General features: G+C 45.5%; 1 protein-coding gene across 1 annotated transcript in view; it reads left to right on the top strand.

Annotated features, from left to right (window-relative positions):
* Window positions 1-25877, top strand: part of LOC138510049 (uncharacterized) — a 731668-nt gene that overhangs the window by 631087 nt on the left and 74704 nt on the right. The window lies entirely within an intron of this gene.

Raw genomic sequence — 25877 nt, 5'->3', positions numbered from 1 at the left:
CTTCAATAGAAACACTCAAAGGAGTTTGGCCTGTTTTGCAAGGTAAAAATAACCTTGATATAATTCAGAATGAAATTAATATTTACGGAATGGTGACCCCATTGGAATTAATATTGTGAAAGAACACCTACTGCACAAATTGTTTGTCAGGGGTGAATGGACTGAGCAGGATGAGAATGTTTGGCCACAGCATTAGATATGCCACAGCATTAGATATATGGCAGGGCGAGTGTCCATTACACCAGGCACTTAGTGAACTGTATATGGCTCCAAGGGTAAAAGAAGAGCAGTGTAAAATTGCCAAAATAGCGGCATACCTGTACATCCACATTGGAAAAATAAAGGAAAAATATGCCGAAAACCTAGACCTAGAGGCAAGTACAATCACTAGAGAAGGCCCAAACTAATTTGGACTCTGCAGAGCAAAGGCTACAAAAGAGCCAAGAATCAGAGAGTGGAACCAGACAGTACCTGACAAAAGTAAAAGAAGATCTGGATCTCCTGCAGCAAGAGAAGGTAGAGCAGGATACCAAATTACGGACACTGCAAAAAGAGTGCCAAGAAAGGTTAGATTCTCTACTACAGAGCCAACAAAAGCTGGAACAGCAATTAAATTATAATAGGGCCTGCACAGGGCAGATAATCGCCCTGGAAAATCAGATTGGTGAGATAAAAGAAGAAAATAATAAATTAATTCTTAAAGACCTTGAATCCCAAACAGAATTTGATGAAGAGCGCCAGAAAGCTGGTGCATTCAAAAACAAAGGGACTACCTGGCTGCACAGAGGGGCACTCTAATTCAGGAAAGGGACTTCTTAGGCCAGGAAGTCAACTATTTGAAAACCAAGGTGGAAGAAAATCACCTGTCCCTTCAGGGACTGGGTGAGCTCAAAATGGACTATGAAAAACTGTTAGAGCACACCAGGAGGGTGGAAGATGCTCTGGCAAAGAATGACCAAGCCAGTAAGGACAGGACTCAGGAGGTGACCCTCCTGCAGCAAAAATTGGCCCAATACTCCAAAATTAGGCAGGAAGCACAGAGAGACAATGAGGCTCTCTGTGAGAATAATGACAGGCTCCATAGACAGGTAGCCATGCCGGAACAATTAATAGAGACCAGTAAGGCCTTAATAGAAGAACAAAAGTTTCAGATTCTTGCAGGCCAACAGGGAGTAGGGGCTGAGAGAGATGAGGTCATATGGGAGAGGGAAACCCCTGAGCATAACCTCAGGAACCCTGGCACCAGAGACTTCAATCTCTTTAATTGCATGGACTCTGCCACCCCCATGTCCACTGGCTCTCATGAGCCAAGGGCCGTGGGGATGGTAGACTTCAACCCAATTTGGAATATGAGGCTAATAGGACAGCGCCTCCCAGAAATGGATGGGTGGGCATCTATGTATGGGTTCCCAAGTGCTAGGGCCATCTTCTCTGATCAGGGAGACTCCAGTGAGGGGAGAATCAGAGAAATGGATCCTCAGAAATATAACTTACCCAGAGATCAGACGGTAAAATTTGGTGGGGAATTCCATGAGATTAGGCCCACTAAGAGCACATTAAAAACTTCTTCCCATCTAGGAGAGTGTGTGGGGGGGGGGTTACTCAGCCATTCCTGGGAGCAAGGAAGAGTGCCACAGGTCCCTACAAACTAGGCCCCCACATTCTGCCAGCCATTCCCAAGCTCGCAGAATCCGGGAGAGCCTAGAAGACCAGACAGCCACCTCTGGTAGCAGTGCCTCTGAGTCATAGGATGAGTGGACCAGTTTGACCCAAACTAAAAAAGCCAACAAAGTCAATAGGGCTTTGCTCAAGGATCCCCTGAAACAAATAATCATGTCATCACGCCCTACCACGCCCTACCACAAGAATGCAAAATATTCGGTTGGGAGCACCTTGAGTTATTGGAACAGATGATGGAAACTTTCCATCTGAAGGACAGCCAAAGCTGTATACAGTATGTAAAGTGGACATGAGTACTCCAGCTTCTTTGCAGGGCTGGAGGATCAGAACCATTCCAGATGGTCCACCTATAGGGCGGCCATCCTGAAACATTTTTCTATTCAAAGGAACCCTCAAGAGGCTTGCAAGGCAGCCTACAACTTACAATGTGGGGAAGACTAGGCCCTGCAAGAATTTGTTCAAGAATTAAAATGTGCCTTTGCGCAGACCACTAGAAAGGTACGCACTGACAGTAAAGAATTTGTAAAAACCTTCTTTCATGCTCTCCCTAAGTATATTATGACCCAGCTAGTGAGGGACTTTCACGAGAAAAGATCACTAGACTGGGTCATTGAACAAGCAATGCACATCTATGAAGTGCAGAAGCCGTTGGAAAATATAAATAGTAGTAAAAACCCCAAAACAACCAACACCCCTGCTCCTGCTAAAGTGGCGGAGATGAAGGTTGCCCCCATTTTAGATCTGGAGATGGGGGGGCCTAAAAACCTTCCCGCACAGAATCCAAACAACCCCAAACCCAGAAGGCCCTCGGGCCAATCCCAAACCGGGAGCCAGGGAGGTAACCCCACCAATGGGACCCCTAACTCCCCTGACTACATCAGCCCACGCTACAAGGGAAATAGACCCATCCTGGGCTATGTGTGGACTCCTCCAGCCCAAGGGGGGGGGGTCCAAACAGACAGCAGGAAACCCAGGGAACTTCCCTCCTCACTTTCCCCAGGAGGGCAGTAATCCCCCAAATGCCAGACCAAATTTCTTTCCCAGGTACTCGTCAAATTTCAACCCCCAAAACAACCCATCCTTCTTTCCCCACTTTCCTGAGCCCAGACAGCCCCATCTGGGAGAGTGGAGGCCAAGGCCGGAGGGGTACCCAAACTTTCCTAACCAGGGGTATTTTGCGAGAAGGGATAGTTACCCTTCCCGGGATCAACGGAGGGTAGATCTGAGTCTAAGGTGGCATTCCACACTGGAAGGAAACACTCTGAAATTCTATACAAATAAATTCACAATCAGAAAATTCCATTCCCATAGTCCAAAAAGAAGCGAAATCAGCTCAAAGCTTGGCTGATATTCAGAAAATTGGAGAGCAGTTGTTCATCCCTATTCAGTTAAATGAAGGGAAGGACTCTGTTCTCGCCCGAGTATGTGTGAACAATGGTAAGAGCTTCATCAGCAAGGCCATGTTCCGCAAACTCCCAAAAGATCCAGCCCTTTCCACATTTAAACTATTAGACAAATGGGAAATGGACCTGGAAACACCCAATTCCAAACATCTCCTGCCTAGGCAACAAGAGCATAGTCCAAAATTGTTGGGTAATGCGATTGAGAATGTCACTGCCTAAATAAAATGCGGCAGGGACATTCTCAATCGCTTTGCCATTAGTTTGGACCTAATAAACTTCAAAACTTGGTCCCGATTAGCGGGTAATCCCATGGACTTTGATGACCCAGAGAAAGCATTTCGGTCAGCACAACTGCTGCCATTTGCAGTCGAAATTCAGATTGGAGAGGAAGTCACCATCCCAGAACGGACCCAACAATTCTCACTGGAAGTAAAAATTAAAAGAGGACAGAAAATGAAAAACCCTGACGCCTATGTTCATCTTAATGCCCATTTCCAACAGCAAGGGTTGGGGGTAAACCCAACACCACTAGTCAACATAGAACACAACACCATTCCAATACAGGTGGATAACAGCAACCTAAAGAGTATCACTGTGGGCGCAGGCACCATTATTGGAATGGCGGTTGATGATCGACATTTTTCCATAGATTTAGGTAATGAACTGTTAGGACCAATCTCCAAGGACTATTTTGACAGTGATAGCAACAATGACACAACACCAGGCATGATCTTCACCCGGCATGGGGGGGATTTCCTGGTGTACTCTTCCTGCCCTTATGGTAAGGAAAATGTGACCTGTGATTTCAGGAGGGATGAGGTGATCTTTCAAGTACACAAGTACTGCCTCCCCCACCTGAAGCCATCAGTCCAAATCAGCACTTTGACCAGGGACTTCTTCATCCAGCTGGAGGAGGCCGCTGAGATAGCCCAACCGGAAGTCTTTCCAGGCTTCAGGCAGATGGTTGAAGAGAGAGTCAACCAAGCTGATGCCTGTGAGACTCTGGAGCAAAAGCAAAAATTAAAACAAGTTTTCTTAGATTTTCAAGATCTCTTTGCAGTCGACTCATATGAATGTTGTCGCACCGACATCCACACAACAACCATTCCCACAGACCCTGGCATGACTCCAGTGTTTGAGAAGCAATATCACTTGCCTCTCGCATCAATGGAGTCCCTTACTGAAATAATTAAGAATCTTGAGTCCCGTGGGATAATTCGTCCAGTCCACAGCACCTTCAATATTCCAGTGCTGGGGATTTTGAAGCCAAATGGCCAGTGGAGACTCTGTGCTGAACTAAGGGAGCTCAACAAACGGGTCCATACTTCCCGATGGCCTCTTTCCTACACTGACCAAGGGCTGGCTCAGATCCAGGGGTCAAAGGTATTCACTGCAATTGACCTGACCAATGGGTACTGGACTGTACCTGTCAGTAGGGAGGACCAATACAAGCTGGCCTTTAACTTCGGGGGCAGCAGTACACGTGGTCCCGGATTCCCTTCGGATACATTAACTCCGGCAATGAATTTAACATCTTTCTACATAAGGCCATGCCCGACTTGGGTGAAAGGGGTAACCTGGCCTATGTAGATGATGTTCTAGTCAAAAGCTTAACTGTGGAGGAACACGTAGTGGAGATCCGTTATGTCCCGACACAGTTGAGGGCTGCACGAGCAAATCTCTCCTTTCAAAAGGCAGAGTGGTGCAGAACCCGTGTCAATTTCTTGGGGCATGAGATAACACCTCAGGGTCTCTGTCCCCAGGAAATGAAAGTGGAAGCACTCCAAAAATTAAAAGACCCCACAACTCTGCGGGAACTAAGGAGCCTCCTTGGACTAACTAATTACAGCAGAAAGTTCATTGAGGACTACGCAGAGATCACAAGACCCCTGATCCATCTTTTGAAGGGGGTCAAGTAGGAGTGGGGTCCAGAACAAGCCGAGACAGTAAAACAACTCAAAAGAAGCCTCTCACAAGCGCCTGGCCTAGCTTATCCTGTCAAAAACAAGGAATTCTTCTTGGAGACAGGGTTCTCTCAAAAGCATGACAAGGTCAATAAAGTAATCTCCTATGCAAGTAAAACTTTATCCTCTGTGGAGGAAAAATTCAACGATTATGAGAAAGCACTCCTGGCAACGGTGTGGGCATTGAAGAATTACTGCCCGTTTATCCAGGGGAACACATCATAGTGGAGACTCCACACCAACCTTTGCAGTATCTTCAGAATGACAGAATCCGGGCCGGAATGTGAGTAATTCCCGAATTACTTTGTGGATTCTGTCAATGCAAGGCTTTCCTGTGGAGGTCATATATGGCCAAAACAAGAAGAGACCCCTCGCGCAAGGTCTGGCTGACTTGCATGATTGTGCCAGAGAAAACTGCCTCGAGGACGAAAGTCTTAAAATCAAGGACAACATGGAGGCATACCTTAATTCCCCACACAAAGTCTATGAAGAAGACCAGTGTGAGGGAATGCCCACTGTTATGTGGATGGGTGCTCTTACCATGTTGACAACAACGGGGAAAAATAACTTGTGGCCAGCCTAGGGAATGCATGGGTGAATGATGCCCCAGAACCCTCGGCTGGGTACAAAATCGGTCCCCAAAGTAGTCAAGTGGCAGAGTTGATGGCTGTGCATCAAGCCATCCTCACTGCTGTCCAACACCAACTCCACGAATTGGTCATAATCACTGATTCAGATTATGTACGGAACGGGTTTGTGGAGCACCTTGTTAATTGGAAAACAAGAGGCATGCTATGTGCTAATAATAAACCATTGAAACATGGAAAATCCAAAATATTGATGATCTGGTCACCTCGAATGGGGGACCATCTACTGGAAAAAGATCAAGGGTCATTCTAAAGTAGAGGGACTAGACAAAACTGGGAATGACCTAGCTGATCAGCTGGCCAAAACCAGAGCCATCCAAAGGATCTACTTGAGATCGAGTCCCTGTTGGGGGAAATCCAGGTCACTGCTATAACTAGGTCCCAGACAAATGCTCACAATGAACTCTCAACTCTCAACTGCACAATGGAGTAAGGAGACCCCAGATGCAGATTTGATTAAAGCTCAAAAGGGGATCCAATAATTGGTAAGTTTTATCAACACATTGAGGACCCTGAGAACTTTCCCCTGATGGATATCGATTACATTGGGAAAGATGACCTCAGAGTGCTGATGAAATGTCCAAAAATGTTCCGAATCCAAGACAGTTAGTTGGTAAGGAGATCCATAGCTGGCCATGACCAGTGGTTGGTCCCCACCTCTTTAAGAAGCCTGATGCTAAGTCACGCCCATGATGCAGCCACAGCTGGTCATAGGGGGTTTCATACGACACTATAAATCTTGCGAGAGGTTGCATAATGGCCACACATGGGACAGGACCTTGACCAATACTTGAAGGGGTGTCTTGTGTATGCACAATTTCAGCCAACATCATTCACACAACGTGCTCCCCTCCAAAAGAGGGGGATGACACTGCCTTGGCCATATTTACAAGTCGATTTTATCGGGCCCGTGATTCGCTCCTCTAGGGGGAACAAGTACATGTTGACCGTAACATGCTTGTTCACTAAATGGGTGGAATGTCTTCTGGCCCCAAATTGCAAGGCAGAAACAGCAGCTGCCCTTATGATCAATCACATCTTCTCGTGTTTTGGACTACCCCAAAGGATTGAGTCAGACTGAAGTAGCCACTTTACTAGCCAAGTGATGACAAAGATGTGGGAGATACTTGGGGTCAAAAGGAAACTACTCATTGCCTACCGGGTAGCCTCTAGTGGTGTAGTTGGGAGATACAACAAGACATTGTGAGCATATTAAAAAAGTCTGTGGCAGATTCTGGGCCAAGTTGGGACATTTGATTACCTCTTGTCCTGATGGCCATCAGATCTACCCCTTCTTCTGCAACAAAAATGTCTCAGTTTGAGCTGATGACTGGACGAAGGATTGTGCTTCCCCAGCATCTGCTCTACAGAACCCAAGAGCAGACCTTGATAATTGCCTCCATAACTCATTAGTATGTTGACAATCTGAGAAACCACCTTCAACATGCTTTTGCCTATGCTCAGCGGAATCTAGAAAGATCTGCAGACAGTATGAAGACCCACTATGACCGTAAGACCACTAAAAAGAATATCAAGTAGGAGACCAGGTCTACTTGTACAATTTCCAAAGGAACCAAGCCAAAGAGCGCAAATTCCTCCCAACTTGGCAGGGTCCTTTTGAAATTGTGGACAGAATCTCACCAGTCCCCTACAAAATCTGCATTCCCAAAGGCAGTTTCGCAGAAGGGGAAGACAAGTGGTTCGACATCAACCAGTTGAAGTGTTCCCATCCCAGGCATATTCTGCGGAAAATAGAGGAGCCATCCGGAAACCCAAAGGTGGACATTCCGGATCCCAAGAAAATTCCAACTGTTAAAACCATTCCACCTGGCAAAATCATTAGGAATTACAGGCGGGAAATATTGTCAATCATATGTCAAATGTATGCATCTGCCCCACTACATGAATAGTGGTGGGGAAATGTCCATAACCATGCTCTGTTATGTCTTATAGTACTGAAACCATGGATTCTAAACACCAAGGGGGACCACTCGGGGACCGGGAGGAAAGACCCAAGGGGACCGGAGTATCGCGCCATACTCCTATCCGGAACCGGCGAGGAGAACCTGTCGATCCAGCACTGATGGGAGAAGCAGACGACTTTCTCCATCTGGACCAAAAAGAAAGAAAGAACATCCCAATCTCCCGACTTCCCCTTGATGGGCAGTCAACCTCAAGTCATGGGGGGGCTCTGTGGGATGTCTTGACCCACTTTTGCTCTGCCATGCGGCATCCCTGTGTACCTGATGGTGCCAGAAATATCAAAATGGCCACACAACCCTTGTGCGCGCCAAAACCTCTGAAAATTGCGCTTCCCAACACAAAAAGATGGCTGCCCAATCTACCATGCATGTTGTCAGTGGCGGAACAGAGATTTCACTCCTGAAACATGTCACTGGGCTTCACAACAAGTAAAAATGGAGCACAGAGGGAAAAGCAGTGCATTGCTGAAAGAAATCCAAAATCTTGCTTTTAAATCCTTTTTTCTTGGTTGTTGAAACTGCAGAATGCCGGTACAAAACACCCTCAAACATCCAATATTCTTGCTGGGTGTTACAATTCATTTAATTCAAAAAATCATTGTAATATTACAATATTCTGAAAAGCTGAATTTGCCAAAGAAACATCCATAGCAAAAGTTGCCTGTCTGTGGAATCTATCAAAATCTGGGCGCAATACCTTCGGCCGCCTGAATGACAGCTGTCAGAAGCCTGCATGAGAAATCTTAAACTTGTACAAACTGAAATAAAATGGTTGAAAACTAAGTGACCTGTTATTGAGAGTAACCTAGGTTGTAACTGTTTAATCCCATGGTTTAGAATCTGGAATAAGTGTTCTAGCTGCTTGTTTGAAATTACAAGTTGTTTTAAGCAACGGAAAAATGCAACAGAATAACATTTGAATTTAAGCCTGACTAAAAGCAGCCAAACCAGTATAACAGCTTCCCCCACAGAGGCAGGGCCTCTCCCTTCTGCTTCCCTCTACATGGAAATCACACCTAAGTGATCATTATAGGGTGGGAGGAGAATTTGGTCTGCAGGGGGAAGGAGACAATGGACATCCTCCAGCTACAGGAACTGCCAAGTGTGAAGGGTCGTAAAATGGCCTGGGCCCGGGAAGAACTGGGAGGAGACTGCTTCTGAACTGCAGGGAGATAGAAGGAGGCAGAGACAATCAACCATTTGTTGCTTAACAAGGACCAAAGACACATTTTAAAAAGACTGATAACCTACTGTGTAAAAATGTCAAAAACACAAAAATAACAGCATTGTTAATGTAAATATTGGCTGCACATTTTAAAAGGCGCCAGACATGTTCTAGGAAGAAACGGCAGAAAATGTGATATTACACAAAATATATTTTGATAGAAGCATGAAGCTTCATACACTTATGCCCATATTCAATGCGCACTTGTAGAAATTCTGTAAAAAGCAAACACAAGATCTTACAGCAACAGGGTTTGGAGGAGTATCTGCTACACAAAATATGTAATCTATATATGTTATTGTTATGGAGGTTGCACACATGCAAGTATATATTGTACCAAAAGAAGAGTTTGTGTTCAAGTGTCTAGGGGTGGACTCTAGGCCTCATAAACCCACATCATAAAGATGACACCCTGTTTTTCTCCTCCTATCAAGAAGAGAGGAGACCCTGACCAATCCCTGTCCAAGGGGCGCACTTAGGATAAACCAGCACACACACCCCTTTATCATAAGCATAGAGACAGCTCTGCACTCAGAAAAAGAGATAGATTCACCCACTAACCGATTGCTGGCAGAGCACCCTGCAGCAGAAGCATCCATCTTACTTGCTCCAGACTCCAGAAACTTGGCAAAGCAGAGAAAGGCCCATTGCAGAGCTGAACCATTCTCAGTTAGGCCTTAAATTCCAGAACCAGAATCCCACCACCAAAGGGGAGCATCAAAATATATACAGGCGGGCTGTGCTGTACTGCTTCCCTGCTAAAAGAATAATTATCCAAACCAAAAAGATCCAATCCAGTTGTGCCATGCTGTGACCAGAGCCATTGCAGACCCGATCCAGTCCTGTGCCGTGCTGTGAACAGACCCAGTCCAATCCGTTGTGCCCAGATGTCTGTCCCAATCACTTCTAATCTGTTGGTGCCTTCTTGTTTTGCCACCATTTTCCACTACTTAAGCAGCCGTCCAGCCTCTTCCTTTGCAGTTGGTGAGTAAGTGCAAGCAAGTGGATCTAGGTCACATCACCTAAGCCCCACCCACCTTCTTACCCCTACCTCTTCCTTTCTGTTAACTTTTAGATTAAGGACACCTCTTGCCCAAGCTTCCGAAGTGAGGGACAGACAAAGAAAAGGGAAATTCCCATTTGGACCTGTTCATACTGGGAGGACTCAGGACCAGAACCCCAGCCTCTCTTAACATCAAGTAGCCTCACTGAATATGTGTTTCACCCCACTCACTCAACAGCCCAGCCCCACCTTCACAACAACCATAATGCCCAGTTAGACGGCAAACCCTCAAGCCTTAACCTTAAGCACCCTGGTACAAAAAAAAAGAAAACAAAATGTCGGGCGCGATGCGGCGCCAGAGCGAGGCTCGGCATCCCGGTTGCTAAGCAACCGTGCTTCATAGCACACAACATCCGCCGGCAGGCGGAAGAGCCGGCCACATTCAAAGGCCATTCTAAGGCCCTGTTTGCCCCTGTTCGCCGCTTACGGCGCGTGGCGAGTTCCCATATTATACATTTATGACCCTCTGATGCCCCAGGACAATACATGGGCTTACACCGTGGAACGCAACGGTTGAGCAGGAGCTCATGACATCGCAGAAGTAGCGGACTGGGCTAGGAAACCTTCCGGGATCAGATACCTGGTAAGCGCTGCCACATTGCGCTATTCTTTATCTTTGTTTGTGCTGGTCATCCAGCCTCAAATCTGCCTCACTATGGTATAAATGCACTCAAGTGCTCCGAGTTGCCCTATAAAGGCCCTAGGCAACGTGCACATGCATGCGCCTTGTATTCTCTTGTGACATTCAAGGCCCGTCAGCCACTGTCTCACTCTCATGCTCATTGCCTTACCCCGCACCCACCTTGCCACCCTCTTGCCCTCCACTTCCAGCCTCGCACTCAAATACTTTGATGTACTCCCGCCAACATACAACCCCATTGCATATGAGTTGTGTGGTGCCCCATGATCACCCCCAGACCACACTTGAACTGCGTTGTGCCCTATGGTCGCCCCAGACCACTCTTGAACTGTGTTGTGCCTTATGGTCGCCCCCAGACCACTCTTGAACTGTGTTGTGCCTTATGGTCGCCTCCAGACCACATTTGAACTGTGTTGTGCCTTATGGTCGCCCCCAGACCACACTTGAACTGCGTTGTGCCCTATGGTCGCCCCCAGACCACTCTTGAACTGTGTTGTGCCTTAGGGTCGCCTCCAGACCACATTGAACTGTGTTGTGCCTTATGGTCGCCCCCAGACCACACTTGAACTGTGTTGTGCCCTATGGTCGCCCCCAGACCACATCTGACTTGTTGTGTGCCTACCGTATGTCACCAATGCCTCATACTCACCAATTTCCCGCAAGTCGCCCCTGCCATAGCATGCTTTCCTACCTCTTCGCAATCATGTTCCCCTTCTGTGTCATGCAAAGTAACATACCCTGCAATGGCAATAGCTACATAGCCCATAAAAACGGTCCAGCCAGGCCGGCTTGCCCAAGACATTACCCCATTATATGCCCCACACCTTTCTTGCCTACCACTCCTGCCTTCCTCCCAGTCTCACAATCCGCCTCTCCGACCCATTACCACGCATACTCTTCTGATGTCCCGGCTACTAATCACCTAGATACCTCCAAGCGGAACCCTACCAATATAAGTACCTCAAGCCCCACCTCTGGTCCCAGTACCTCTACAACTGCTGACCTTACTGTCTCTAGAACCACCACCCTCACCCCTATTGATCGGAACAAAAGACTCGGTGCCAGAACCCGCCATAAAACCAGCATACCCCTAGTTAAGCGACCCTGCAAGACTATCAATCACACTGCAATACCTAGCAATTCCACCCTTTCTACTCCTAAAGGAGCTCTCCTAAATGTTAGATCACTAGTCGCCCATTCCATAGAAGTAGCCGACATCATTCTAACAAACAATTTGGACTTCCTTGCTGTTACTGAAACTTGGTTGCATGATGCTGCAGGACCATCTCTCACCCTAGCTATACCAGACAACTATACCATCCTCAGAGCAGATAGACCTAACGCACGAGGAGGCGGTGTAGCTATCATCTTCAAGTCCTCGCTTAATATTAGACTAGCCTCGTCTCCCCCACTTAAATCATGTGAACATCTCACATTCAAATTACAAACGTCCCCTAAGAACACCATTACGATGCACTTAATTTACAGACCCTCGGGCCCACCAGGCTCCTTTGAGGAAGACATCACCTCACTAGTTGCCGAAAGCTCCAAACTTTCAGCACAAATGATAATACTTGGAGACTTCAATCTTGGGTTTAATGACCCCCTCGACGTCCCAGCCACTGCCCTGGCCACAGCATTAGAGGAGCATGGCCTCCAACAATTCTGCTCCAAACCTACCCATTCGAAGGGCAGAATCCTCGATTGGGTAACCGCCCTTAACTGCAACATTACCATGAAGGATCCCATACAGCTCTTATGGACTGACCATCATTTCCTCCCATTTGACATTAACACTAGCAGCCTAGTGCATAACAAGCCTGTTACCGCACCAGCCTGCCTAACTAGGAAAAAGAGTAACATCACAGCGGAAGCCTTAATACCCTTGGTAACCCCTATCCTGAACGCACTACCAGCCACAACCGACCTGAACCAATTGGTCAACGTCTACAATAATTCCATGGCCATAGCTGTTGACACTATTGCCCCACTAAAAATGCGCAAAGGTAAACCAAAAGCGCACCTGAATACATGGTACACCCCAGAACTTAAATCCCTCCGGCAACAAAAAAGTAAACTTGAAGCACTATGGAAATCAGCGCCCTCAGCAATTAACAGAACGAATCTCACTAATATCTCCACTTTCTACAAAAATGAGATTATACGCGCAAAGAAAGAATCGCTCAACTCCAGGATCTCGGAGGCAAGCTCCAGCTCAAAGGAGCTCTTTAAGATCCTAAAGGAACTAGAAAACCCCATTCCTCCCACGGATACTTGCACTAAAAATAAACAATGGTGCACAGGGATCCAGAATGCCCTTGTTAACAAAATTTCAGGGCTCCAGTCTAAAATTGACAATAAACAACAACAACTCACCTATGTTCCGACCTCCAGTCCCACCCCTCCCCCTCCTACAGCCTCCAGCCCAGGATTCACCTTCAAAAAGGTATCCATACCCGAAGTACAGAAAATCATAGCGTCATTGAAACCTTCGAACTGCAAGGGGGACAGCTGTCCCGCTCAGATTATAAAAGATGCTGCAAGGGATCTCTCCCCATTCATCACAAAATTAATAAACCTGTCTTTCTCTGATAACTCGGTCCCTAGTAATCTAAAACAATCCTGGGTCTTACCACTACTAAAAAAAACTACCCTCGACCCAGATATACCCACAAATTACAGACCCATCACCACTGTCCCATTCCTACTAAAAATTCTTGATAGAGTGGCCTATCTACAAATCCAGGATTACCTTGAGACAAACCATCTACTAGGAATTCGCCAGTCCGGCTTTCGTCCACAACACGGGACAGAAACGGCCCTGGTCGATCTCAAGTGCCAGATAGACGACCTCAAAGACAAAGGTAAAGCTGGCATCCTTCTTCTTCTTGACCTATCCGCTGCCTTTGATCTGGTTGATCACAAAATCCTGTGCAACCATCTGTCATCGGCAGTTCACTTCTCCCACTCCGCAATTTCATGGATCCAATCCTTCCTGGACAATAGGACCATGCGGGTCTTCTCACCCCTAGCAGCGGCCGACCCTATTCCTATTACTTGTGGTGTCCCACAAGGATCGTGTGTATCACCCACTTTGTATAACATTTTTACAAAGCTCCTATTCGACAAGCTGGACCATCTGGGTGTCACCTACACCAACTACGCAGACGACACCCAGATACTCCTCACCTTAACCGGCAACTATAATTCGGACGCCATTTGGATCAATGAAGTCTTCTCCATCATTCAGGCATGGATGGCCACACATGGCCTCTGCCTGAATGATGACAAGACTGAACTGCTCCTTGTCGGCTCACCCAACACCATTCGGAAACTTAGTCCTAGCTACACTAGCCTTACCATTGACGGCAACACCATCACTATCGCCAAGAGTGTAAAAACCCTTGGTTTTTACCTCGACACGAACACTAACCTAGCCAAACAAATTAATATGACTGCCTCAGCCACGGCCTACACAGGCAAACTAATCAGGGCCTGTAGACCGCTGATCTCCCCTAACAACTGCCTCACCTTAGCCAGAGCACTTATACAATCTAAACTAGATTACTGCAATAGTCTCTACGTAGGTGCCAACAAAACGGTAATCAATAAACTGCAAGTTATACAAAATAATGCACTCCGTGCCGCCCTGAATATTCCCAGAAGAGAACATATTTCGGCTACCAGAATCGCATGCAAATGGCTATCCATCCAACAAAAAATATTTCTAAAAACTATCTGCCTCACCTATAAAGCACTCAACGGCCTTGCCCCGCCCTATCTCACCAACAAATTCACACTAAGACAGAACACTAGAACCACTAGATCCTCTAATACACTACAATTGACTGTGCCCAAATTCTCCCTCAAAAGAGCTGGTGGTTCCAGCTTCCCAGTTCTGGCTTCACAACTTTGGAATACCATTCCACTGGATATCAAATCTACACCCACCTTCCAACCTTTCAGAACTAAGGTCATCACCTGGTTACTCAACAATTAACCTACCATGATTGAATGCATACCTCCTGCTTGATTGTATTTTGCACCATGCCAGCATATTACTGTCTATGCACGAATTGCTATATTACTGTCTATGCACGAATTGCTATCCTGTCTCGTATACCTTTGCTTCATCACTGTATAATTGTACCCTACCTTGCCTGTAACTCGAAGATTAAGCGCCCATATACCTTTGGGTCAGGTGCGCTATACAAATTAATAAACAAACAAAAACAAACAAACTCAAGAACTCTACCTCCACAAACGAACCATCAGAAAATGAGAACATAATTTGCAAAACTCTTGCAGTGCATACGACCTCGCCCTGCTCAAAGAACTCTGTGGTACATGCAGGAGATTGATCAACACTGCTGAGGGCAACTACCGCCAACACACAATAGCCAAAGGCCAACAATGAAAGCAGAGTCCTCTTCAAATCCATCAAGCACTGCATCAACCCTCTGCTGACCCAACCGTAGTACACTCCATCGAAAAAATCAAAATCTACTGTCAACCAACTCTTTTTTCGTCAACAAGATCAACATGATTCGCCAACACATAAACACCAATGTCACAACTAACAGCACACTAAACATCCTATCTTGCAAAACCACAACTACCTGGACAACTTTCAAGACACTGACTATGGAAGACCTCACTGCCACCTTAGCATCCCTCAAGGTCACATCATATGTGGATGATATGCTCCCTGACTTCGTACCAAAGACCCTTCCAACTGAAGCATTCCTCCATTACCTGACAATCATCAACAGCTCCCAAACTCCAAGGAACCATCCCCACAACCCTCAAGACTGGACAAATCCTCAAGTTTCTTAAAAAACCAACACTGGACCCTGACACCCCATCACCGATCTTCCCTTCCTAGATAAGATCCTTGAGAAAGCAATAGCCATGCAACTCCTCCAACACATCGAAGCCAAAAATCTCCTTCAGTCCTACCAATCTGGCTTCAGATCCAGATGTAGCACAGAAATGGCTACTATCAAGGTGATCAGCGATGCCCTTAAAATCCTTGTTGATAGCCATCCTTGCCGCCTAGTTCTCCACGTCCTCTCAGCAGCATTTGACATAGTACACCACCAGAAACTCACTGACAATCTACATTGCCACATTGGGATCAGCAAGATCATAGTCAGCCGGTTCAAATTCTACCCTGAAAATAGCCAAACAGTTTGCACAAATGGATTCCTCCAGATCACCAACTCTACCCATCACCTGTAGAGTCCCACAAGGATCCATACTGTATCCCTTTATCTTCAATCTTTACATGGAATTGTTCAGAACCCTCCTCACTCCATACATCATCCACATTCACCAATACACAGATGAAACGCAGATCTACCTCAAAATATCCTCGATCATAGGCATCCACAGACTCAAGGCCTGCCTCACATGGATCCAGTCCTGAATGGCCAGTGCTTATCTGACGCTCAACCCCTTCAAGACTGAATCCTGCTGCTGATCAATAACACTGAACACCCTGACATTCAGATCTGGCTCTCTGCTATGAACCTCATGGGTTTCACACTCCAGCTGGCCAACTGTGCCAAATGACTTGGGTTCAACATCTACAGACACCTCACATTCAAACAGCACATAGCACGGAAGACACAAACAGCCTGGTACCAACTATCTTTTTTCTGCGGAAAATCAAGCCCTACATTCTACAAAGCAACTTCAGATCTGCTGAACAAGCTCTGGTCCCCTCCCACTTGGATGGTGGCAATGCCCTTTTGGAAGGCCTTCTGGGGACTACCCTGGCACCCCTGAAATGTGTCCTGCATGCTGCAGCAAGACTAAAGAACTCTGCAAATTCGACTTCATCACCTCGGCCCTTATCGAACTGCACTGGCTCCCGCTGCAAGCCTGTATGATCTTCAAATCCTGTTGCATCACCTACAAGACTGTGATCCTGAAGTCCCCAAGCTACCTCATTGAGAAACTCAGCATCTCTGGAGGCTTGCGATCCGCCGGAAGTAAGGAAATGTGCAGACCTGAACTCAAACGGTGCAGGAAGAAAAGAACCAGAAGACAGGCCTTCTCTCTCTACGCTTCAAGACTCTGGAACCTCCTCCCTGTCAACATCAGACTTGCCCCATCACTTCTACAGTTCAGGCAAGAGCTCAAGACCTTCCTCTTCAAGGAATAGCTCCTGCTTAACACATAGGTATACACCCCCAGCACTCCCCAACATACCTGAGACTCAGTGATTTACTCCCCACAGTCTCCCTCCTGTTTGCTTGTAGATCCTTTGCTGCCAATTGCCCACCCCACCATCCCATGGTAGCTCCCCACTCCATTTTTCTCTTCTTCACTCAGTGTGTTCTCCCTCTATAATTGGAAAGCGCTCATTTGCTTCTGAAGCTAGGTATGCTCTCAATATTTACCCTAATAGAACAGGAACAGAATTGGCCTCAGCAGTCCAAACTGGCACCTAATACGGTCTCCTTTGTGTTTGCACGTCACCTGTCGTTCCCTTCGTGCACACTGAGGCTTTCGGGCGTGATGCGCGTAACAAGAAGTTAAATAATAATAATAATAAATTCCCATCACAAAAAATGTGCCCACTAGGGGGCTCTATGATACAAGCTCCTCTCTCATAGAACAGGATTAGCATAACAGCAAGGGGAGGACCACCCACATATAATAAACAGGGAGAGTTTATTGCCTCTGTAGTGCAAGCCTCTGATCAATATAACTAATATAGTATTTATAGCGACTAGTTCAAATATGAAGGCTAACTCGGCTTCCTGAATCAGGAAAGCTCACATAGCAGAAATTTAGTAAAACGAATTAGCAAGAATTCAACTATAGAACAAATGATTTGTGTACCAATTTCCAGCCACTCTACAGCTGGTTCACTTCCTAAAGCATGTAGCAGAAAGCAATGTTATTATTACAAATGGATAAGTCACTCAATATGTCTTTCATTTTTCCTTTACAAAGGTCTGCCCATTTGATCTCTTCTGTATATATTTTAATTTTTAAGACACAAACAAACCTGGAAATTTACACAGTAAAGCAAACCTGTCTTTTTTATTATTTGTTTTAAGGTTTGATAACAGAATTGTCTGTTGATAATTAAGTCCTTGTTTACTGGAACTAGTACTACTTAATGATATTAAGTAATGTCTCCTCCTTGACACCTAGGTCCACACACCCTGCACTCTGCACCCTACCTGAGTGCTCCCCACTGTCTCCACCACGGTTCCTTGTAGATCCCTGGCTGTCAAATGCCCACCCTCTCCGTCCCCTGTTAGCTACCCGCTGCTTTTTTTTCCCTGCTTCCCTCACTGTGTTCTTCCTGCTATGATTGTAAAGCGCTTCATTGCTTCCCGATGCTATGTCTGCACTCAATAAATAACCTAAAAATAATATTCATTCCAGTGTTGTGGTACGATAGCACAGAGAGGCAAGTGCTCAATGCTACACTCTAAGGACCTCATTAAAAGTAAGGCAGTGCAGGAAAAAAAACAGGTGGTCATTTTATTACCCCCCCTTTGTTTTAGTGGTAACAGAATTACCACTATTGTACCGCAACGTCGATCTAAAGGTTTGACCTTGAAGTGGAGGAGTTTCCTCCAGCATCCTGAAGGAGGTAAATCTGCAGATTTAAGGCCAAATTTCCACGAAGTTACCGCCAGCGGTATTCCTGCCAAAGCCCCCATCGAGTCCTATGAACTCAAAATGGGAATTAACCCTGCCCTACCAACACTTGTACTCCAGTGATAAACCCACGGGACCAAATGGCGGAAATCATATGCAGGTTTGGCAGTAATTTGGTGAATTTACTGTTGAATATCAACTAAAGATGTAATGAGGCCATCTAATCTTATGATCAAAATGTTGGCTGGCCGGAGTTACCCATGCATCCTTCAGAGGTCAGAAAACGGACTCTTAACTTGGCTAATAATAATCACAGTGCTTAGAAGTTGGAGGAATCCTGCACAAAGTGCTACATACAAATGTCTAATAACTATCTAGGATTGCCACTAAAGAGATACGCTTTGCTGAGTGCAATTGCAACTGTTTGATTGTTGTTTTGTAAGTGTTTGCACTGGCTGGCAAGTCAAGTTTTGAATGTTATAAGTTTAGCCTTGAAGATGTGAATGATGCTGAGACCCTTGTAATTGGTGTAATGAGAAAACCAACCTTTTAGCAACAGCCTTGCTGCCACTGACCATGCATAGTACTTTACCACATCGACTCCAAGTTCAGGTTTGATGGACATTCAAATTAGACATTACATGCTCATCCATGCCCCAGATAACTTTTGAGGTGGGAGTATTTTACTCACTGTTTTAATATAGTGTAAATTACATTGTAAGAGTAAAATAATTTGCCTCAGCAAGAAGGAAAAGTTGGGGACATGCAACCGGAACTTTAATAGACTTGAAAATGAACATGACACAAAAGCAGTTGTGTAGCAACGAAGTCTGGCTTCACATAAGTTATTACATTTGTTAAAATAAAACTTCTCCTAGACATTAATGTGTTTGGACACACCACATAGATGCATTTTGATGATAAATGCACACAACGCATGAACTTTGAAAAATACCTTTTGTGCAATGCAAGCAAGCCTTCACTGAAAAGCACAATTTGTTTGTTAAAAGGATACCTCCCAACTGTAATTAGGTTTTCCATCTTGTTACTGCTGTGATCCAAAAATGCTAGGAAAATGAATATGCATGCAATATGCTCCACTCCATGGTCATTTACAGGCACAAAACACAGAAGTTGAAGAGAAAGAAAGCATTCTCATTTCACTATGGCTTGCATTTGCATCTGTGCCGATATGAATCCAAAGTGCTCTGGTTTCTTTCAAGTCACCTGCTCTTTGCACTGAAATCTGCTCTCAACTTGTGAGTAAATGATACGCACAGAAAGATAAAAAGTGTTGTATTTAGAAGATTTTAATGCGCAAAAGGGCCTGGTACAAGCTTATCTGGAGGCCTCCACATTAGGGACACTGATGATAAACCACCATGAATACTTAACATTCCACAAAATCTCGCACAATGACAACTTACCCTAACATAACTGCAATTTAAATACGTACAGGAAATTATTACTGAAGAACATTCCTAGATGCAAAACACCTCTCAACTATTAAACTCATTAGGTCGAAGCAATCACAGGCCATGGAGATGGCCAGGACTTTTCTTTGTTCATGTTGTTCATTAACTTATTTTCTGGTTGTTGCACCTCAACAGTCTTTAAAAGTTGTTACATGTGATGTCGAGCAGCAGGAATACTGAATACTGAATGTTCTTAAATACATAACAAGAAATGCTTTGATACACATTCTGCACAACTGCTTGGTGAGATATCTGGAATAAAGACATTTAAAAATACAAAAATAAATAAAAGTTATCAGTGCCTATCAGAACCTGATTCTCGGACTGAATTAGATAGTTATTGATGCCAGCCTGTATAATACATATTTTATTGATAAAAAAGGATTGTAAGTCATTCAACATTCAATGGTAACATGATCGTTATTGGTTTTGACAGAGGGGTTCCCATCTTTATCCAATAACATAAACAATACTTTTGAGAAATTAGCTGCTTGGTCAATTCTATCAGCTAAATATTTACATGTTGCCTTCAATATTGCTTTTTTTATTTGGCTCACAAACATTTAAGAGAGAGACCGTTATATGGACAGGGATGTCCTCTCCATCTGTTCCTCTACCCTTTATAGATCTGTTCCCTTTAAATTATATCCACTTTGTTAGGTATTTACTAGATACAAACTAAAAATGATTATGAGAGTCTAATTTCCTGTAGGAGACTATTGAATTTTGAAAATGGAGGGACATACAAGTTTTCGCTGAATTGGCCTGAGTGAGAGGACCAAACAAGTGAACAGGTTTTCCTGTGAGAACAGTTCTAAAACCCTTGGCTTAAATCATACATTTTGCAGCACACATTTCATACAAATTAATACTTTGAATTGTTTTTGTAAGGGTAGTCACTTCCAATCCATATTCAAACCATATACCTAAACATTGTTTGGCAAATGAAATGCATGTACATCCAGGTAACAGAGCCGAGTAAACATGTTGTTTTATCAAAATACGAAATAAGAGAGAAGAGAAAAAAAGAAAAAGTCAAAAAGAAGATTGTAATAAGTAAATATCCTCCAAATTAAGTGAAGCTGAATAAGGTAATTTAATGCCAAAAAATTATAAAAAAACGAAAGAAAAATTGCAGAGACCCCAAGTCTCCAGATTTAGTCGCCAAGGTTCCAAAAGAAACCTATACCTCACGGCAGAGTCTGAATGAATATTTGAACTCTGCATGGAAAGAATGACTGTTCCACATGGGAAGAACACCTTGTTCTTTTGAATCAAAAAAGCAGCATCTACATTCATTTATTAACGTCATAATGTCTTTCTGTAAATAGATGTGATGATTTGGTGAAATTGAGACCCTCACAAAAAATAATTTGAATAAGTAAAGGACCCAGAAATATTTAGCCGCAAATGTAAAAACAAAAATAGATACAAAGAAATTATAAAAATCAAAATGGGAGAAGGAACTAAAAGAAAATAGAACAAAATAGAAAATTAAAAATGTGCTTTTTGTCTTCTATGAGGATGTGATTGCTAGGGACACATTTCCCTGGATTTATACTTTTTAACTAAAAACTGTTTTTCTCATTTTACTGTTCATTTTGAAGAATGTGCTCCTGTCAATTACTCTCTTCTACAGTTAGATAGAGTGGGGGGAAACAGAGGCGGCGTAGCCTGCCTTCTTGGGGAACCTTTATATTTCAAACAGCTGGCCTCTACTCCCATCATTTTATCCAAGCGTCTTTCGTAGCCTTTTTTTAAATCTATTTCCCAACAGGTGTTTGCTCAAAATTCTAAGATGAATTTTCAGATTTGTTTCACTTTTTCACCAATATCTATTTAGGTGATTTTAACATCCCTAACATGGACGTTTCTCCACTATGGTGGGTACATTCCAGGATATGTTTAATGCTTGGGACTTTTATCAACTTTACTATGAGCTTTCCCATATTAATTGATATTTCTTGGATTTTATTGTTGCCCAGGAATCTTATATATACTGCACCTCACCAATAACTATTGACTGGTCTGATCACTTTAGCATCCCTTTTCATATAAAGTAGTCTCAAGCCTTTCATATGCGACAACCTACCTATGAGAGAATTGATACACTCATAAGACTTTCCCCACCTAATAAGAAACTTTTATTTTTGGAAAGCCCCTTGGACCAGAATGGGAGTGGGAGCAAGATGCCACTTTTAATACTTCTTTGAATATATTTGCTGATGCTACTGCACTCGTTCAATTGAATAGAAAATTGAAGTTACATTCTAACACCTGATACATTTCTAAATTAAGTGAAAATAAAAGTACATTCAGGCACTTAAAATAACTATATTACAAATCTAAATCTAAATCGGGTCTTTTGAATCTCTGCATTACCTGCTCTTATTGAAAAGCTAAGTCTACCTAAAATACTTTACGGTTTGAAACCAATCAAAATGCCCTTTTATTAGTGAAATATTGTCTTAAACACGTTCTGCTGCTCAGCCATCAATACTGAGGAGAAATATGTGCAGATTAATAATTTCTTTACTGAAACCATTGCTACAATTCAAGATGAAGTAAAATAAAAATCTCACAATCACAATGGATCTATTCAGTGCCTCTGAGATTACATTACAGGAATCCTCTGATTCCCATGATATTCTACCTAAACAGTTGGCTCGTATTTTGGGTTCCTTCAAACATACTCCAAATACAGATTATGTCAGTTTACCCAATCTTTTGAGACACATTTCTGTTGAACCTCTCATTTACCCAAGTAATATTTAATTCCTGCTTTATGGTCTAATTAAATCCATTTTGAAGAAAACATCACTGGGCCCTGCGTTCCTGTGCAACTACTGTCTGATCATTCACTTGTCAGTCTTTTGCAAGAACTTAGGAAAATGTTGCCTCCAGTCAACTTCTCACCCATGGAGATCAGTTTCATCTACTCTGCACCTATCAGTCCGGATTCTGTAAGCTGCACAGCACAGACAGCACCAAGCTGCAGGTGATGGATGATATTTTCCAAATCGAGTGCTGCTTGATTTAGCAGAAGTCTTCTATACATCTGTCATGAGCTTCTTTCTTCAAGTCGGGTTCTAGGGTGGATTAAATCCATACCTGAGATCCCAGGCTATCCAGGTGGGCTTAGGCTGCCCCACGCCTTTCCCATTGTATGTGGTGTTCCACAAGGCTTTATTCTTTCACCTCTCTTGTTTAATTGATATGTGGAGCAAATGAGTCACCCTCTCTCAAAACATAGGGTTGGAATTCCACAATATGCCAATAGTACCCAACCTTTTACGTGGGTAACATTGGTAGAAAACGTCAAAAGATCAGTCTTGCTTATTAAAAATGGACACTTGGATGGTGGCAGTCAACCTGAAATGTAACTCTAGCAAGACCAAATGTATTTTGTACACACGTCATAACAAGAGTTGGTCCCCCCCTTGGATAAGTTGTTAACAAAACATGGGACGTTATCAACCCTTGCTCTTTCAGCAAAATTCCTTGGCTTCTGACTTAGCAAGAAGCTCCTACTGAAGGCTAAACAGGCCCTAATTGCCACCTTTCAGCTTTCTCTGCTTTGACATATTAATCCCTTTGTACCCTCATTCCTCTTTAGAACAGTAATCCAATCATTAGTATTGTCCCATATTAATGGAGGGACAGCCATTGTTACAGGTGCTTCTAAATGTGCCTGACATCCCCTGATATCTGTCCTTCATTCCACTGCTAAAGTGGTCCCAGGAACAAGAAAATATATGATCAGATTTGCCTTGTTTTAGCAGACTTCCAATGGCTACCGCTAGATACCCGTATTCACTTTGTAATGTTTTACAGAATCCCACTTACTTAGCCAACTGATTGCAAATGTGTGAGGGGTACAGGCTCACACCTAGCAGGGACTGCTTTTATTTAAATATCCCCAATGTTCATGAATCACAGACTGGAAAATAAAAGTTTTCGGTTGCTATTCAGTAATTCTAGACCCCTTTGCCAGTCAAACTCTGCCTGGCTTCCATGTTGATTGGCTTCTGGAAAGCCCTCACGACCTTTTTATTTCCCCATTAGCCTGTAGCAATTTCTATACTAGTATCTTCTCTATTTTGTCTGTTTCTGTTCACACCTAGCTGTTAACTTTTCATACTGCCTTCCGCTGCCTTGCAACATGGTTCACATGGTAAAATTTGGAAGACCTAAAACATCCAAGATTCCAAATAAGGACTGGTCATCCTCATTAAAAGGAGTGAATGGAACACTGTGTAAAAACATTGATTTGGAACCATGACCTAACAGCTTAGTGACTAGATAAATAATTGATTCATCTAGAATTTTGAATATACCATTCATATTTATTGGAATGCTGATGAACTAATTATGGGTAGTGTGTGACTGGATGTCAGGTGCCACCTAATGCCAGTGGATGTTGGAATGAGGGTGGTATGGTGAGCATCACCCTGGTTTCCTTACCGGGGTCTCCCCCATAGTTTCAATGTGCAAGCATAGAAATGGAAGCCTTTCCCTTTAAAAGAATCCCCCTCCTTACCCATAGTTCACCCGATACTTCAAAGGCAACACAATTACTGCACAGCAGAACCCACAGTGAATTCTGTGAACACAATCTCTCAATCCTGCAACATCCCAAACACGTAGGAACGTACATGGAGACCCAAGTTACTGTACCTTTGCTCCCCAATGAGCGGACCCTGTGCCAGGGAAGCATTGTATGTCCCGCAGGCAGCCCATCCACCATGGGCATGCCCCCCAGCCAACCCACATGTCACCTTGCACTACTGATCAACAATGCATGTCTCCCACCACCCCCACCCCCCAGCAGTGCAGGGGCACCCTCCACCAGGCCCCCACTCATGTCTCCCACCACCCCCACCCCCCAGCAGTGCAGGGGCACCCTCCACCAGGCCTCCACTCATGTCTACCACCACCCCTACCCCCCAGCAGTGCAAGGGCACCCTCCACCAGGCCCCCACTCATGTCTCCCACCACCCCCACCCCCCAGCAGTGCAGGGGCACCCTCCACCAGGCCCCCACTCATGTCTCCCACCACCCCCACCCCCCAGCAGTGCAGGGGCACCCTCCACCAGGCCCCCACTCATGTCTCCCACCACCCCCACCCCCCAGCCACCAGGGGCAGCCTCCACAAGGCCTCCACTCATGTCTACCACCACCACCAACCCCCAGCCACCAGGGGCAGCCTCCACCAGGCCTCCACTCATGTCCCCCTGCACCCCCACCCCCCAGCAGTGCAGGGGCAGCCTCCACCAGGCCCCCACCCATGTCTCCCACCACCCCCACCCCCCCAGTCACCAGGGGCAGCCTCCACCAGGCCTCCACTCATGTCCCCCTGCACCCCCACCCCCCAGCAGTGCAGGGGCAGCCTCCACCAGGCCCCCACCCATGTCTCCCACCACCCCCACCCCCCCCAGTCACCAGGGGCAGCCTCCACCAGGCCTCCACTCATGTCTACCACCACCAACAACCCCCAGCCACCAGGGGCAGCCTCCACCAGGCCTCCACTCATGTCCCCCTGCACCCCCACCCCCCAGCAGTGCAGGGGCAGCCTCCACCAGGCCCCCACCCATGTCTCCCACCACCCCCACACCCCCAGTCACCAGGGGCAGCCTCCACCAGGCCCCCACCCATGTCTCCCACCCCCCCACCCCCCCAGTCACCAGGGGGACCAACCAACAGGCCCCCACCCATGTCTCCCACCACCCCCACCCCCCAGCCACCAGGGGCACCAACCACCAGGCCCCCACCCATGTCTCCCACCACCCCCACCCCCACCCCCCCAGTCACCAGGGGAAGCCTCCACCAGGCCCCCACCCATGTCTCCCAGCACCCCCACCCCCCAGCACTGTGGGGCACCTGCCAGCAGGCCCCCACCCATGTCCAACTCATGTTCCCCACCCCCCAGCACTGTGGGGCACCTGCCAGCAGGCCCCCACCCATGTCCAACTCATGTTCCCCAGCACCCCCACCCCCCAGCACTGTGGGGCACCTGCCAGCAGGCCCCCACCCATGTCCAACTCATGTTCCCCACCACCCCCACCCCCCCCGCACTGTGGGGCACCTGCAGGCAGGCCCCCACCCATGTGCAACTCATGTACCCCTGCACCCCCACCCCCCAGCACTGTGGGGCACCTGCCAGCAGTCCCCC

Source organism: Ambystoma mexicanum, chromosome 6p, assembly GCF_040938575.1.
Source record: "Ambystoma mexicanum isolate Mex_15411 chromosome 6p, UKY_AmexF1_1, whole genome shotgun sequence".
NCBI lineage: Eukaryota > Metazoa > Chordata > Amphibia > Caudata > Ambystomatidae > Ambystoma > Ambystoma mexicanum.
Note: the sequence above shows the minus strand (reverse complement) of the source record. Positions and strands in the feature narration are given on the sequence as shown.